A 15,767-nucleotide genomic window follows, 5' to 3' on the forward strand; every position below is an offset into this window, starting at 1 on the left:
TGAGAGCGTTGAAATGTAGACGTCACCGAAAAAAAGATAAATAAAGCAACACTATACTGTAGAAGCGTACGCGAACTACTTCGTTCTGCACGTGTAGTTCCTTTTTCAAGTACCACAATAGTTGTTACCATCACCACGGCGTCCTCACTACTTTGGACATAACAGTTAATAAGACATGCAAGCCTGCTGTACGGTGGCCAGGAAAGTCTTAATTCATGCTATTCCTAAGTATGCGAAGACGAAAATCAAGAATGAAAATATTACTTTCTGGTGCACCAGTTAAGCAAGTTCAGCACACGAGATTTCTTGGAGTCACAGTAGACTATAGGCTGGATTGGCGACGTGCAGTAGACAAGACAATGTCACCGCTGTCACACCGTGTAAACATTCTTCGAAGGACAGCAGGAACAAGGTGGGAGGACACCCAACATCAACGATAAGGTTACACGTGGCATAACTTGTCAATTGTCTGCTCTTACAATTGTCTCTAAGCACTCCGAGTAAGCTGCAGGACGAACTGCTGGAAACACTTAATTGTAAAGGCATAAAAGTTGCTTCGGGACTGCCAAAGCCTTCAGTGACGCACAGAATCACGAGCTTTTGTGACCCTCAATACCCTTCACCATCTTGGCATCGAATTCCCCAAACGCTGACAGTTTCGAAAAGACCCACCTTGGTCACGTGAGAATGACGACTTTCAGGTGACGATTCCACGGTTGCACAGCAAGCGTTCTATACACACAGCAGAAGCGCTGTCTTCGGTACTTGAATACATTGAAGAAAAGTACGCCGACAATTCGAAAGTTTTCACCGATATATCGGTTGACATAGAGTGCGTAGCAAGCGCTGCAGCATTTGTGATCCCGTTTCTAAAGGTGTGCTGGGCAGCGCGGCAGCATGTGAAAGCGTGGCAATTCAGGCACCCCTGAAAACACTGATGTTTTGTAAGGAGCAACAAGTCGTTCTGTTTTCGGACAGTAAGGCCACTTTGCAGCGCCTCAAAACGGGTTGGTTTTGGATCAATACATGCAAAGATCACTGCCAATCCTTAAAGTTCTGCATGGCATTAGTCTAAACATAAAGTTTCAATGGATTCCATCACATGTCGGTGTAACAAGTAATGAGGTGGCTAACAGACTTGCCTGGAGTTCTTTGGAACTTACACCAACGAAGAAAGTCCCAAAAACAATCAGTGTCTTTTACGCGAAGCTCTTAACAAGCGTTTCCACTCGTTATGGATGCTGCCTCACCAGCTATCAATCTGTGACAAAACAGCCATCAAGGAAAGAGGCCTGCTTGCTTCATCGCATACGAACGGGATCAGCGCGTACACCAGCATGGTTCGAGAAGATCAGACTCTGCGCGACGCCATTATGCCCGAATCAGAAGGAAAGTGGTGACATAGAACACTATTTCCTTAAGTGTCGTGAGCTTAAGAAGGAACGGCAAGGTTTATTTGAGGAACTGCAACGTTTGGGTTCGCCATGCGGCAGCGTGACTGGTATTGTGTTTCCGCATGGTCACTGGCTTTTCAGGAAGCACGTATCACAACTTCTCTTAAAATTGTTGAGTACTAGAGACCTCAAACTTCACTGGAGATGAGCGACATTTAAGTTTGGGGTAGAATGCAATGAGATATAAGGCACCGGCATTATACTGGATGTGGAATAGCACAGAAGCGCGACCTTTTAAGTACCTGCTCATACTTAGTTAAAAAACAAACAAACGAAAGAATGTTAGTAACAATTAACAAACAGAAAACCGGGTGGCGCAATTGCCTGCAAAATATGCAAGGCCAGATCCATCGGCTACCGAAAACACCCTAATCCTAATGAGTTTATTTCATTGGGCAGCTTTCCGACGTCACAAGGCAATTGAAACATAGTTGGGTGAGCGCGCGAAAATATTGTACAGGGCAAACATCTATATCATTGTATTTTAAGCTCTAATGTGCGAATACTGTATTTAACGCATTGTGTTGTACGATGAATAACTTTGCACAGCGTGCCTCTATCGCTTCCGTTCTTGCGCCACTATCTCTTAAGCCTCAAGGCACATAACCAGCTAGAGCAACATGCAAAACAGTGAGGTCGTGAAAAGTATCAGATGGCCCCTGTAATAAACTAACGCCAAGCAGTGTCTGTGCTCCACAATGACAATGCACTAATGGGGCCGACTATCATAGTTCAGTGACTCCCTAAAGACGAGTTTTCACAACGGCGGCCACTTATGCGGATAGCATGGTAGTCTATATCAAGTAGACGCTGCTGCAGGCGCAGTGAGGTGAATAAGTTGTCTGTGCGTGTTCACTGGCCCAGCTTAAGGGTCTAGGACGAGGTTGTTGCGGCACCTCGAAGGCGCAACCAGGCAATGTTATCCCACGTCTTCAGCGGAGTTCGCTACCAAGCAATTTACTGTATTCCTCTCCTCTGCTTTACCTCTAAAGCACTAGATAAGAGAGAAATGAAGTGCCAATTTAAAGGCTCGGTTTTTTGTTAGACGCTTTATTATAACGAACTAACAGACCGTGATGACTACAGAAGTATAGGAATGTCATTGCAATGTAAATGTGAAGGAAGATATAGCGTGAGAACAGAACAACGACAAAAGTTCTCGCGCTATATCTACCATCATGTAAGATAAACTAGCCCAAACTGCCACACTTCTAAGTAAATATGAAGCAACCAAACAACATGACAAGATAGCTTGCCACCGGCAGCGTCTGAATCTGCGACCTTCAAATATTCGATAATTTTTCCCCGCGTTTACATTTCTATTACTCCAAATAACCTCCCATATACTTCTCTTCGCATCATTGTCAGTTGTTTCTCATTTATATTATGTCTAACAAAGAAAACAAGCACATAAATTCACACTAGTTTGCTTCATTGATAGCAAAGTTCTCGTTCTGAGAGACTTGATGCCTTGAGGTGGTATGCGAGCAATCAATTGTCAGCTGCCAGCCCTAATAAGATCTCACGCTACATGACTCGAACTGGCAAGATGAGTGCTCCACACACGCTGACGGCAACAGGAGGTTCTTACTGACGCTTCCACGTTTTAATGCCGATATAATAAAGTTCACTGATAAAGCATGGAACGTGACATTCGAAGGTCGGACAATTGGAATGTGGTGCTTGCAAGTGATCTTTTCGTCTGCTTCTCTATCTTCATACTTTTATTGCAATTACTTCGATTAACATCTTCTGTACTTCTCTTGCGATGATTGTATGTTAATTCTCATTAAGGCTGTTCATAAAAAATGCAAGTTTAAATGAGCATCTAAAAAATGGCTAGATCTCACGTACAGGGGAAATCAATGTTATGCGAAGCATGAATAAGAAAGCTTGAATTGTCACTATAAAATCAGCACGTTACGAGGTGGACGTAAAGTATGCCGTACATGACTTCCATGCCATGATTACCGTGTTTGCGCCTTGCATTTGTGCTCGTCGTCTATTCTCCTAACGAAATGCCAACTTTAGTATATGTAAAGCTAGCGAAACGACCGCGAGCGCATCAAAAGCGTAGTGTGTAGTCATATTCTCACATGACACGCATACCATGATTATCATGTTTGCACCAGTCATACACCATCGTCATCTGCTCCCGTCACGTAACGCTAAATTTGGTATACGTGAAACTAGCGAAATGGCCGTGCATGCACTATGAGCGTTGCATGTAGTCATGTTTTGCGTGACATGCCTCTCATGATCATCATGTTTGGACGCGTCAATTACGTTCTTCGTACATTCACATCACGTAATAGCAAATCAGGTACATGTGAAGTTAGCAAAACGGCCATGAGTGCATCATGAGCATGGCATGTAGTTATGTTCTAACAAAAAGCACATGCCATGATTCTCATGTTTGCATACGTCATCCACTCACGTCACGTAATACTGAATATGGTGTATGTGAAGCTAGCTAAACGACCAAGAAGGCATCATGAGCGTGGTATGTTGTCATATTTTTACATGACACGCATTTCATGATTTCCACGTGAGCACCTGTCACTTTCGGCATGCTTTCATGTCATACTATACAAGTTTCGCGATATGCCATGTGAAGGACACAACAGCAGCGTCGGCAAGACCATGACATGCATATCATGACATTCATGACGTACGTGTGCTGACATTAAAGTCATAACAAGTCATTTATCCTCACAATACAGTCATGTTATGCCATACCAATAATGGTATAGATCCTATTATCTAAACGGCCAGCAAAGCTGAAAGTCGTAGGCGGCTAGATAGATAGATAGATAGATAGATAGATAGATAGATAGATAGATAGATAGATAGATAGATAGATAGATAGATAGATACGCCTGAACTCGCCGAAGTTCGCTAAAAAAAGCTTCGCATTTAGAGACCTGCGTGGTCTCTTTTACACACACCTAAGACGCCTGGAAGGAAAAATTTATGATATTTTTCTTCTCAATTGATGTTTTCCCCCTGCATAGCACGAAAGAATACTGAACGGTCACAGCTGCAAGCTTTCCGCACGTAACTTGATTTCGCATTTCCTCCACGATCGGAGGCACCTCGGGTTTTTTCGCCTTGACTCCGAGATGTGCCCACGTTCGACGAAGCCGTGATGTCGTACGATGACGTTATCATGTTGTGCCACCGTGACTATATAATTGCGTCACGATGACGGCCAAACTTTAGCGACTTGAGACGTCATAGCGTGATGACTTTTTGGCATCACTAGTGGGGATGCCGACGTGGAACGTCGGTCGACTTTGGCGTTTGAAGTGGCATTTAAAGCTTTCGCTTTGATAAATAATGTTGAAAAATAGTTGGACTACAGACAACAAACGCCATCATGTGGGCGATGACAACTAGGCCATGGAATGCAACTTTACAATGATCAGGAACCGAATTAACATCAAAAGCTATACCGGACAGCACACGGTAGCAACGACACTGCATTTAGGTGCAACTACGCTACCATTGGACAGGCATTTTTTTTTGTGCTTGCAATCTGTATGCGTACTATGGGACGACCTTCAGCAGTATACACTGCAGGAGACAAAAGTATGTAACTTTTCCTCCGAGGCGTTTTTTTTTTCAAACAACACATACTAAAAAAAATTGGCAGATCCCACGTGCAGTGGGAATCGCTGATATGCGAAGCACGATTGAGCAAGCTTCAGATGTCACTTGAAAATCAACACAACAATACAAAGCTGAGGTAAATGATGACGTACGTGACTTTCATGTCATGTTTATCCCGTTTGGACGTGTCATTCACCTCCGTCATTTATTCACGTCAACTGTAACGAATTTGGTTTATGTGCAGCTAGCGAAATGACCGCGAGCACGTTATGAGCGTAGCATGTAGTATTGTTTTACATGACACGAATATTATGATTATGATGTTTAGATGTGTCACATACTTTCGTCGTCCATTCACGTCTCGTTATACCAAACTTGGTATATGTGAAGCTAGCTAAACGGCGGCGAGCACACGTAACGTTGACGCGCACCCACGTAGAGTGCAGCGACGCTATCACTCTAAAAAATTTTACACCCCGAAAGGTGTAAAACGCGTGTGCCCATTGAAATCACCCATATGAACACCCTTTTTACGCCCCATTTTTAAAATTTGAGGTGTTCGTAATTAAAACACCCTCAAAACACCCTATTTACACCATAATATTTGGGGTGTAATGAACTAGACTACAAATAATCGATTGATATGTAGGGTTTCACGACCCAAAACCACCATTTGATTATGAGAGACGCTGTAGTGGAGGGCGTCGGAAATTTCGACCACCTGGGGTTCTTTAACGTGCACCCAAATCTGAGCACACATGCCTACAAGGCTACAAATGCACGACATTTTCGGGCCGTTTTGCTTATACTTTCAGTATACGTTAACCATCTTGATACAAGGAAGGCTCCCACTACTAGCTGCTTGTGAGTCTAGTAATAAGTCGAAGCAGAAAGTAATGTGAGCGAAACGCAGTTTTTATCGATAAAGCACGCAAACTACTATAAGATGGAAGATACAATAGGAGCGACGCTTGTTCAATAGAGTAAGGGCCAATTTTTCTGTACCTGTTTCTTTCATTTGTGTCATTTGCGTGATTAGTCAACAGTCACAAAGTGCACTGATTTGCCTGAACAAGGTAATGTGGCCCACATTGGTGTAGCCATGCATAGAACACACACCCCTCCCCCCGTCCCCCATAAGATCCAAGCTTTTAAAGCTGGAGATAAAACGTCCACCACCTGCAAAAAAAAACAACAGCACAGTTGTTTAGCCATAAGCACTACGTCAGCAGGCCATCAGGTCCCTCAAAAACGAACATTGATGCCATGTATTTTTAACAGGCACGTTTTAATTAATTACTATAGCGAATGTTCCTCTTCATGTGTCCTTTAGAGTGCATCATGGAAATTAGGAAGAGGACACCAACCATAAAGAGAAGTGCAGAATAAGGACATTTCGGTGACCTTGACCCAGCCTTGCTCACAATGACGGGAGCCTTGTGGACTGAATTGCGAACAAAGCTCTCCTCAGGGGAGCCGAAACGCATTCTCTAGTTCTCTCTCTCTCTCACCGTTTTTTTTTGTGGATCCCCTTCTTTTAATTTATGTAACCTCCCCAGCAGACGTGCTTCGGTCAAAGCCTTGACTTTGTAGGTAGTGAGAAAACAACATTGATGAAATATTTTCGGCCGTGGTCCTGTTCCAAGGACTGCAAGCTAAGTACAAATGTATTGCCGCGACGTGAAGACAGAAATAGTAATTACCAGGTTGAGAAAGTAGCAGCAGGTCAGTATTTTTATTTACTGCGTGCCAGAGAGTTTCTCTTCTTTTATTGCTTGCTGCATAAAAGCGTGCAGATGCGCGTATGCGCTGTCGTCTTCGTCTTCCTAGCAGTACGCACGTGGCAATATGTTCTCATCGAATAGTGTGACGGCCGATGCATGCAATGTTGCAATGTCTTTACCGAAATGAAAGTGCTGATAAAATATCGCCTGCGTGACCTTGAATGTGCAGTCCCTACAGACTCATAGAGCTAAGCAAAAAGCATCAGCTTAGCTTTTTTACCAAAATTCACTGCATTAGGTCGGTGAAAGTGCGCTAAACATTGCTCCTGAATATTACAAATGCACGTTCTGACTAGTAGCTCGTGCCGGCCGTACTGCACCGTCACAAAGTTCACTGCGATTCAGATGCACTCTTCAAGAACGAGTATAACGCAACAAATCGCTGCCGCAAAAAAAAAAAAAAGCGGCACCCGCGCTATCAGCAGAGGGCCGGAGCTAGCGTTAAACTGCATCTAGCCGGTCTGAGAGCGCCACAAGGCGCCATCAAGTCTCGTCGCCTAGACAACCTTGGCTTGCCGGTATTTCTGCGCGCCGAGCGCACAGCGCGGGAAAGGGGCCGACATCGTCTTACATGTCACTGCGTGCGCTGGCGAAAAACCCTCCCGTGTGTGTGCGTGTGGCTTCTCGATCGGTAGAGTTTATCAGTCGGTGTTTAGTTTGAAATGTGCCTCCGCTCTGTGCTCCACCAGTGTATTCTCTCAGTGCTGATTATTGCGAAGGTGCACCATCCTGAAGACTGGGCCTGTGGATTCATATTGTGGAGCACTCGAAGTAAAATAGTGAGTACCGCTCTCACGTTGTTCCGTTCAGCGCTTTGTTAACTGCGTGAGCACGAGAATAACGCCTTCAAACAGTTTTGTTTGCAACTAGTTGATGACAAATCAGCATTTGTTTGCTTGGCGAGGATATTTGTCCGAACTGTTTCCCGGGGATGATGGCGAAGTGTGATTGTGGGCAAGTTTTTTTTGTTTTTTTAGATTGTTTGGAGTACAAAGCAGAGTGAGCGTGCGCCGCTGAGGTTGAGCGAAGAAATTGAACAGATTTTTGCGGTGCCCTTTATTGGCAGCCGTTTTTAATGGGGCCCGCTCGTGCTGCTCATCAATTTTAGTTTACTAATTATTACATGTGTGGGGACGGCGATTGTTAGCTCTAAGCATCAACCGTATGTAAGACGCATATGCTTGGGCATGTCGGTAGTTCATTTACTTTCTTTTTTTTTCTTATTGCACAAAAAGAACGAGAACGGAAAACAAGGGCGTGGTGTCTATGTCGTTCTTTTTGGTTCTTTTTCGTTTTGTGCGGCAACACTACCGTGATAACTCGGGTTGGTGCATCGGGTGACAACACAGCATATTGCTTCGCGTTAGGTGCGCCTCGCGAAGTTTCGCTACTTGCTAATACATTCGTTAAATTTGTCTGCACCGGTATTTTCGTTCACCCGCAACGTAACGTGACACTGCCGACAGCCGTGTCTATGTAGCGGATTGAGCACTGAAGCTGGACTTTTGTTTGAACAGACCATTAGTCTGTGTGTGTGGTCGAATTGCCTACTTGAACAGCACAAACGCTTGTTTTAACTGCTAACGTTCGAGCACATTTTATTCAGATTGTTTCTATCATGTGTAATTTGCAAAATATTCTTGTTATTCAGAGTTTTATTGCCATCGCCTTGCTTTGGCGTTTAACGTCGCTAAGTACTTCAGATGTTAAAGGTATTTTCGCTATGTGAAGCGTATTATTAGTTTTTTTGTTGCACAAAAACACTTTATTGTTATACATGCTGCACGGTATCTAAGCATGTGCTGCAGCTAAAATGGGCAAGGTTCCTTTTGCCGTTGCATAAGTGGTTGCCTAACTGGGAGGGTTAGTGTTGCCAGACTGCCGCTAAATTTGACTGCAATTTTTTTGTTGTTGTGGCTTCTCCGTGAGAATTTGGTGCCATCCGCGGTGCATTTCGAAAACGAGCGACGCTGGCCGTTTTAATTAACGGAACGAACCGCGCCTAGCAGAGGGCGACTCTATTCAGTTTTCCCCGTCATCCCTAATACTGAGACGCGATATCTTATTTGCACAGCTGCGCACACAGAGAGAGAACGCGCCCCGACTTCTGCTAGGCGCGGTTCATTCCGTTAATTAAATTGGCCTCTTAATTGCACGGCAGCACCGCGCTCAACTTCTGCTAGGCGCGGTTTATTCCGTTAATTAAATTGGCCTCCTAATTGCACGGGAGCTCCACGCTCGAATTCTGCTAGGCTCGGTTCATTCCGTTAACTAAAACGAATTCTGTAATGCGCGGTTCATTTGGTTAATTAAATTGGCCTCCTAGTTGCACGGCAGCACCACGCTCAACTTCTGCTAGGCTCGGTTCATTTCGTTAATTAAAACGAATTGTGTAATGCGCGGTTCATTCCGTTAATTAAAACGTAATTAAAACGGCCTCTTAATTGCACGGCAGCACCACGCTCGACTTCTGCTAGGCTCGGTTAATTCCGTTAATTAAAACGGCCAGCGTCGCTCATGCTGTCGCGAAATGCACCGCGGATGGCACCAAACTCTTACGGAAAAGCCACAACTACAGGAAACAATTTTTCAGCCAAATTTAGCGGCAGTCTGGCAACAACCACCCCAAAGTCTGGCAATTGACTTATGCAACGCCAAAACGAACCTTGCCCCAAAATGTAAGACAGGGCAGCATATCTATCTGGGAACACAACACGCACAGCCACTGAACAGCCTACGCTGCACCGGGAAGGAGTTATGCTTTCTCACCCTGACAGCAAGATTAAAACAAATGGCCCTAATTTAGCAGTATGCAACGGTCATTGAGTGAAGGTAACAAGGTCACTTTATTTGACATTTCCCAGCCAATTTTACGGCTATGGCAAATGTGTTTGAAAAAAAAATCGTGCTGATTTAATGCACTGAAAACAGTGAATTGCTTGAATATTTTGGAGAAAAAAGTTTTTGGTCACGTGGTTGCCTTTCAAACATTTCGGACTGCTGTTTGAGTGGTGTTTGCGAAAAAAAATATTTTACAAGTACCGCACCTTTTTTATACCAATTTTAGTACATGTTAAGTAAAGGGGCTTATGTAAGGTGTTTGAAACTCAGCAATATTAATACAAATTTTCGGCCACATACGTCTGCAAGAATTTAGCCAAAGTGTGTTATGTTTGCATTTTCTCATTGCTATATTGTACTTTGTATGAATATCTGAGCTGTGACTACTTACTTCACAGAAAAGGTATTTTGATGAAAAATTAGTTGTAGAACTCTTAAGCTGTTAACCTCTACGAGAAAAGATCACTCATTTCACAGAATTGTCATTTTTGTCCGTATTGAGACGCAATTTGCACCATAAGGTGGTCCAATTAAAAATCAACTTTTAACTAAATTGAAAGCAAATAAACAGTTATTTGTATGTGACAAGTTTCATCATTACAATTTCTATTTCAAGGAATCAAATATTTTTTTTAATTTTCCCATCGACGGCAATGGGGAACTTCGAGGCGTCCGCTGATGTATGACCAAAGGGCGATTGGGGAACTTGAAACTTCAAAAACCATTTAGGGGCAATGCTCTTGAGGCCGTGGGTCGTTCCCTCCTTTGTAGTCGTACTAGTATTTTGTAGCCACTTATTGAGTTGCACAATAGATAGCGTTAGTGGTTTTCACAGCATATACACGGACAAAATGATGATTCGTGGGGCGAATCGTTCGTCCGTACATTTGTGCTTTCGTCTGTTCGTCTGTGCATCCATCCATCCGGGCTTCCGTGTGGCGGTCTGTCCGTGAGTCCGTCCGTTTTTGTTTTCGTCCATACTGGCGTCGGACTGTCTGTCCATTCGTTTGTGCGTCCGGACGAACGAACGCTACGCCCCACTCATCATTATTCACTCCGTGGATATGCTGTGATTTTTTTCTCAAAACATTAACTGCTATGACAAAATTTGGCACATGAAAGGAACTGTTTATGTGCTTCGATGTAGGTGCAAAGTCTATTTTAATTCAACCACCACATGGTGCAAGTTGCGTCTCATTATAGACAAAACAAATATTCTGTGAAATTTGCGATTTTTCCCGTAAAGTTGACAGCTTGAGAGGTCTAAAATATTTTTTCTTCCAAATATACCTTATGTGGATTAAGTATTAACTCCTCATATATTCATTCAAAGTGCAGTATTGATATAGAAAAATGCAGATATAACACATTTCGGCTAAATTATTTGAGGCGTATGGGCTCGAAAAATGGTAATATTATTACTGAGCTTCAAACACTTTACGCAAGCCCTTCACTTAACTTGTAGACCAAATTTGGCACGGAAGAAGAGATACTTATGAAATAATTTTTTTCACAAAGATCCAGACGAGATTCCGGGAAGTTCAGGAGGCAGCCACGTGACCAATAAATAGTTTGTTTGCGAAATATTCTAGCAGTTACCTTTTTAATGCAGTGAAATCAGCGTGATTTTTTTTCTGATACATTTGCGGTGGTCACCAAAGTGGCTGGGACGTCTGATGTGGAATGACCCAATAGCCAATTCTTCCATTATATAATCGTGTCAATGTGAGCTAGTCCAAGAACACTAGTATCATTCGCATTTTAATACGTAACTGTACAGTACTTAATTTTACAAGTTACCGGCACTGAATACCTTCTCAATGCGCATACCGTCATGTATGCTCAGTGGCATTGTGCTTTTGTGCAATACAGATAAAATATGTATATGTTGTTGCGCGTCGTACTGTATTCCTTTTAATAAACTAATTGAATGATACCAGGGTAGATCTGCAGAAATACACATGCAGCTGTGCTGATGCATACTTAAGCATAGAACTTGACATTCATTTAGGTTGGTCGTTGCATGCAGCTAATGAAACATCAACTTGGAGCAGCACCTTTTTATTTGCCAGTGTGAGCAAGCTGAAAGGGTAAAGTAAGGTTCATATCTACGGCACGAAAGGTATAATGATTCTGCCACAGCGCGCTTTTTATTGCATTTATTGCTCAGCATACCTTTTCTACCATTTCTCACTGCAGTGGAGCTCGATGCCTCTGAATATGCTTGCTGTGCACTCAATTTACACTTACACATGAGAAAGCAGTTAATTATGCAAGGTGCACACTGTATGTTGCACTCTTTGTGAAATTTCAGTCATTGTTCCTTGTGTATTTATTTTAGGTTTCCGGGATCGAATTTCCTGTACAGAAAGAACAGCTTCGCCCCACTTCTCTCGAAGACCCCAGTCATCTCAGCAGGTGAAGATGATTAGGCAAGCAGCAGTGACGAGTGGTTTTGCAGTTAGAAGTATACAAACACTGACATCACATTAATACAACCCCAGTTACACTACCTTTTTGAATGTTCTCTTTTTAATGTCGAAGTTTATACTGCGAGATGTAATAGGTTGTAAATGTGACTCCAGAAACTCGCTTACTCTTTCTACGTGTTTTTTTCTATTGTATAGGTGTCAATCAAACGCCATACGTCTCAGTCGTTTGCCCGAATAGCGCAAATGTTTTTGAAAGTTTTGGAAATTTATTGTATTGAAAACAATGAATATTTAGTATAGAGAGAAAGAAACTTGGTCCCGTGACATATTTCAAAATTTTGCAGATTGCCATCAGAGTCCTGTTTGTCAGATTTGCAGTTTTTCTACAATAAAAACAGATGTTTACATATGGGCTTAAAAATGTTTTTTGCTTCGGCGTTACGTTCGGTTGGACCTTACGCTACAGGTTACTGCTTGCACTACTGTGGTGTGTGTGTGTGTGTGTGTGTGTGTGTGTGTGTGTGTGTGTGTGTGTGTGTGTGTGTGTGTGTGCCTGCCGCAGCATCTTACATCTTCGTTTTTGGCCCAGTCTACCTACTCATATATACACTGGTCTTATTTAGCTCATTCAAGAGCACGGCACCTTATTTTATTAGCTCCATGCATGCAGGTATAAGTGCAGTGGGTGAGACCAGTATCTTCCTTCTTCCCTGTCAGCCGCAGAGAAGGTTCATATATGCTTCTCCCTGAGAACAATTGAGGCTTGGACCAGTTGGTGATGCATACTTGATGGAATGAAGCGCTGTGTCTAGTGGCTAAGGTACTAGGCTGCTGACCCGCAGGTCGCGGGATCAAATCCCGGCTGTGGCGGCTGCATTTCCAATGGAGGCGGAAATGTTGTAGGCCCGTGTGCTCAGATTTGGGTGCAAGTTAAAGAACCCCAGGTGGTCGAAATTTCCGGAGCCCTCCACTACGGCGTCTCTCATAATCATATAGTGGTTTTGGGACGTTAAACCCCACAAATCAATCAGTCGGAATGAAGCGCTGTGAACGGCGCTCCTCAACACACAAGTCTAAGCGTCACCTCCGGTGTCTCTGCGTTTGTTGCCCGTTAATTGCGCTTCATTTGATCAAGTATGCTCATCCATATAACTGCCATCGTTTCAAGGGGGTTTTCAGTGTACACCCCACTCGCATGGGTGTAGCTTCATCCAACACCCATAGTTTAGGGGTGTTCATAAACACCTGTTAAAGTAGGGTGTAACGTTTCTTTACACCCTACAGTTTTAGGGTGTTTCTAAACACCTTATTGTTTAGGGTGTTCCTAGACACACTATAGGGTGTTGCCCATAAGACAAAACAAATACATCCTTATGGGTGTGAAAATTTTTGGAGTGTACGCTAGCAAAACGCGAGCACTCTAGTCTGACCCTAGGCGCCACTAGCGTCTGTGGGCGAGGCCCGGCGGCAACCGGCTTGAAATGCGACATGCTGCCTTTCACGCCGACGGCGTTACCTAGGCAGAACCAAGTCTGCTTAGCTTCGTGACGGAAGGACGCCGGGCGCGCTCTAACGCGCATGCGTCGAAGCAACGCGCTGCATCTTGCGCCTGCGAGTATATGCCAGGCAGATCGGTGCCTTGCGTTGCATCGCTAGCGTGACGTGACGAAACGAACACCGGCGCGCACGCACGTTGGGTCACATCGAAGTGTTTTGGTGCCTTGAGTGTGGCACGTAGTCATGTTCTTACATGAGACGCATCTCATGATTACCATGTTTGCCCAGTCACGTACCTTCGCCATCCATTCACGTGACGTAATGACCAATTTGGCTTATGCGAAGCTAGCAAAACGGCTACGAGCGCATCATGAGTGTGGCTTGTTGTCTTGTTGTTACATGACACGCATATCATGATTATCATGTTTGGGCGTGTCATTTACATATGTCATCCGTTCGCGTCACGTAGAAGCGAATTTGGTACACGTGAAGCTAGCAAAACGGCCGTGAGCGCGTCATGAGTCTGGCAGGTAGACATGTTACATGACACGCATCTCATGATTATCATGTTTGCAACAGTCACATACCTTCATCATCCATTCACGTACCGCAATACCAAATTTGGTGTATGTGAAGCTAGCGAAAGGACGGCGAGTGCATCATGAGTCGACCTTTAATCATGTTTTTACATGACATGACTTCCATAATTTTCATGTTTGCACCAGTCACATACCGTTGTACACCATTCACGTCACCTAATACCAAATTTGGTATATATGAAGCTAGCGAAACAACCACGAGTGCATCGTGAGTGTGGCATGTAGTCATTTTGTTACATGACACGCGTCTTATGATTATCATGTTTGAACCAGTCATGTACCTTCGTCATCCATTCACGTCCCGTAACACCAAATTTTGTATATGGGAAGCTATTGAAACGACTGCAAGCGTACCATGAGCGTGGTGCGTAGTCATGAGTCATGACTTACATGTCATGCATGTCATGATTCCCACGGTAGGGTTTGTCCCTTATGTTCGCCATGCAATAATGTCATACCATGCCAATTTCACATGTCATGCTAATGAAACCACCACAAAAGCAGCAAAACCTTGAAACGTAAATCATGACATTAATGACATACATATCACGAAAGTCATGTTTTGACTAGCCAGTTATGCTTGTCATACAGTCATGTTATGCCATACCAAATTAGTATTGATACCATTACCGAAACGGCCAGGAGAGCTAATAGTCGTAGGCGGCTAGATAGATAGATATATATATAGATAGATAGATAGATAGATAGATAGATAGATAGATAGATAGATACGCTCAAAGTCGCCGAAGCTCGCTAAGATGTGCTTCGCATTTAAAAATCCACGGAGTGAATGATGATGACTTGGGCGAAAGATCCATGTATGTCTGTCTGTCTGTCTCTGTCGGTCTGTCTGTCTGTCTGTCTGTCTGTCTCCATCTTTGTGTCTGTCTGTCTGTCCCTCTGTCTCTGTGTTCGTCCGTGCATTCATCCATTCATCCGTTCATCCCTCCGTCCACCCGTACATCTGGCCGTCCGTCTGTTCATTCGTCTGCATGTCTGTCTGTTTTAAAGACGATAGCCTTTCTTGGGGACCTTCGACGCAAAAATTTCGGTTTGTCTGTTGGTCTGTCTGTCTGTACACTTGTCTGTTTGTCCACGCTTACCAGCATCGGGTACTTGAAACGGCCGACCACATCCGCAGCGACCACCAATGTTGCTCAAGGTTGAGCGTTCATGCTTGTGCGATTATCATTTAAAAGCAATTATTGCGCATATCTGGGGCACCATAACAACACGCATATATTCTGCATATGCATCTTTTACTAGAAAATGCATACATAAGTAATTTCAAGGACCGTAGCGCTTATCATGCAACGCTTGCACGGAACGGGGAGTGTTTCCGACGTTTTGCTAAGATGAGATGGCAGTGGCACCTATCCGTTGCCTCGTGTTCTACACCTTATCACCTCTGAGACGGGCGCGCACGGCCACGCGCTTTGTTTTCCTAAAGAAGCTGCCAGATGGCGCTCATGTCTTACGTGTGACGAGACTTGATGCGCTCGTTCGCCTCCGCTGCACGCTCGAGGCACTCTAACGCAGTGCCTCTGT

At 43.9% G+C, this 15,767-nt stretch overlaps 1 long non-coding RNA gene across 1 annotated transcript; it reads left to right on the plus strand.

The window, feature by feature from the left end:
* The first annotated feature begins 7,389 nt into the window (after nucleotides 1–7,389).
* LOC142814066 (uncharacterized) lies at nucleotides 7,390–12,532 on the plus strand. The gene is made up of 2 exons (XR_012894796.1): nucleotides 7,390–7,629; nucleotides 12,033–12,532. It is a non-coding gene; the product is annotated as an uncharacterized LOC142814066 (long non-coding RNA).
* Nucleotides 12,533–15,767: the final 3,235 nt, after the last annotated feature.

Source organism: Rhipicephalus microplus, chromosome 4 (assembly GCF_043290135.1).
Source record: "Rhipicephalus microplus isolate Deutch F79 chromosome 4, USDA_Rmic, whole genome shotgun sequence".
NCBI lineage: Eukaryota > Metazoa > Arthropoda > Arachnida > Ixodida > Ixodidae > Rhipicephalus > Rhipicephalus microplus.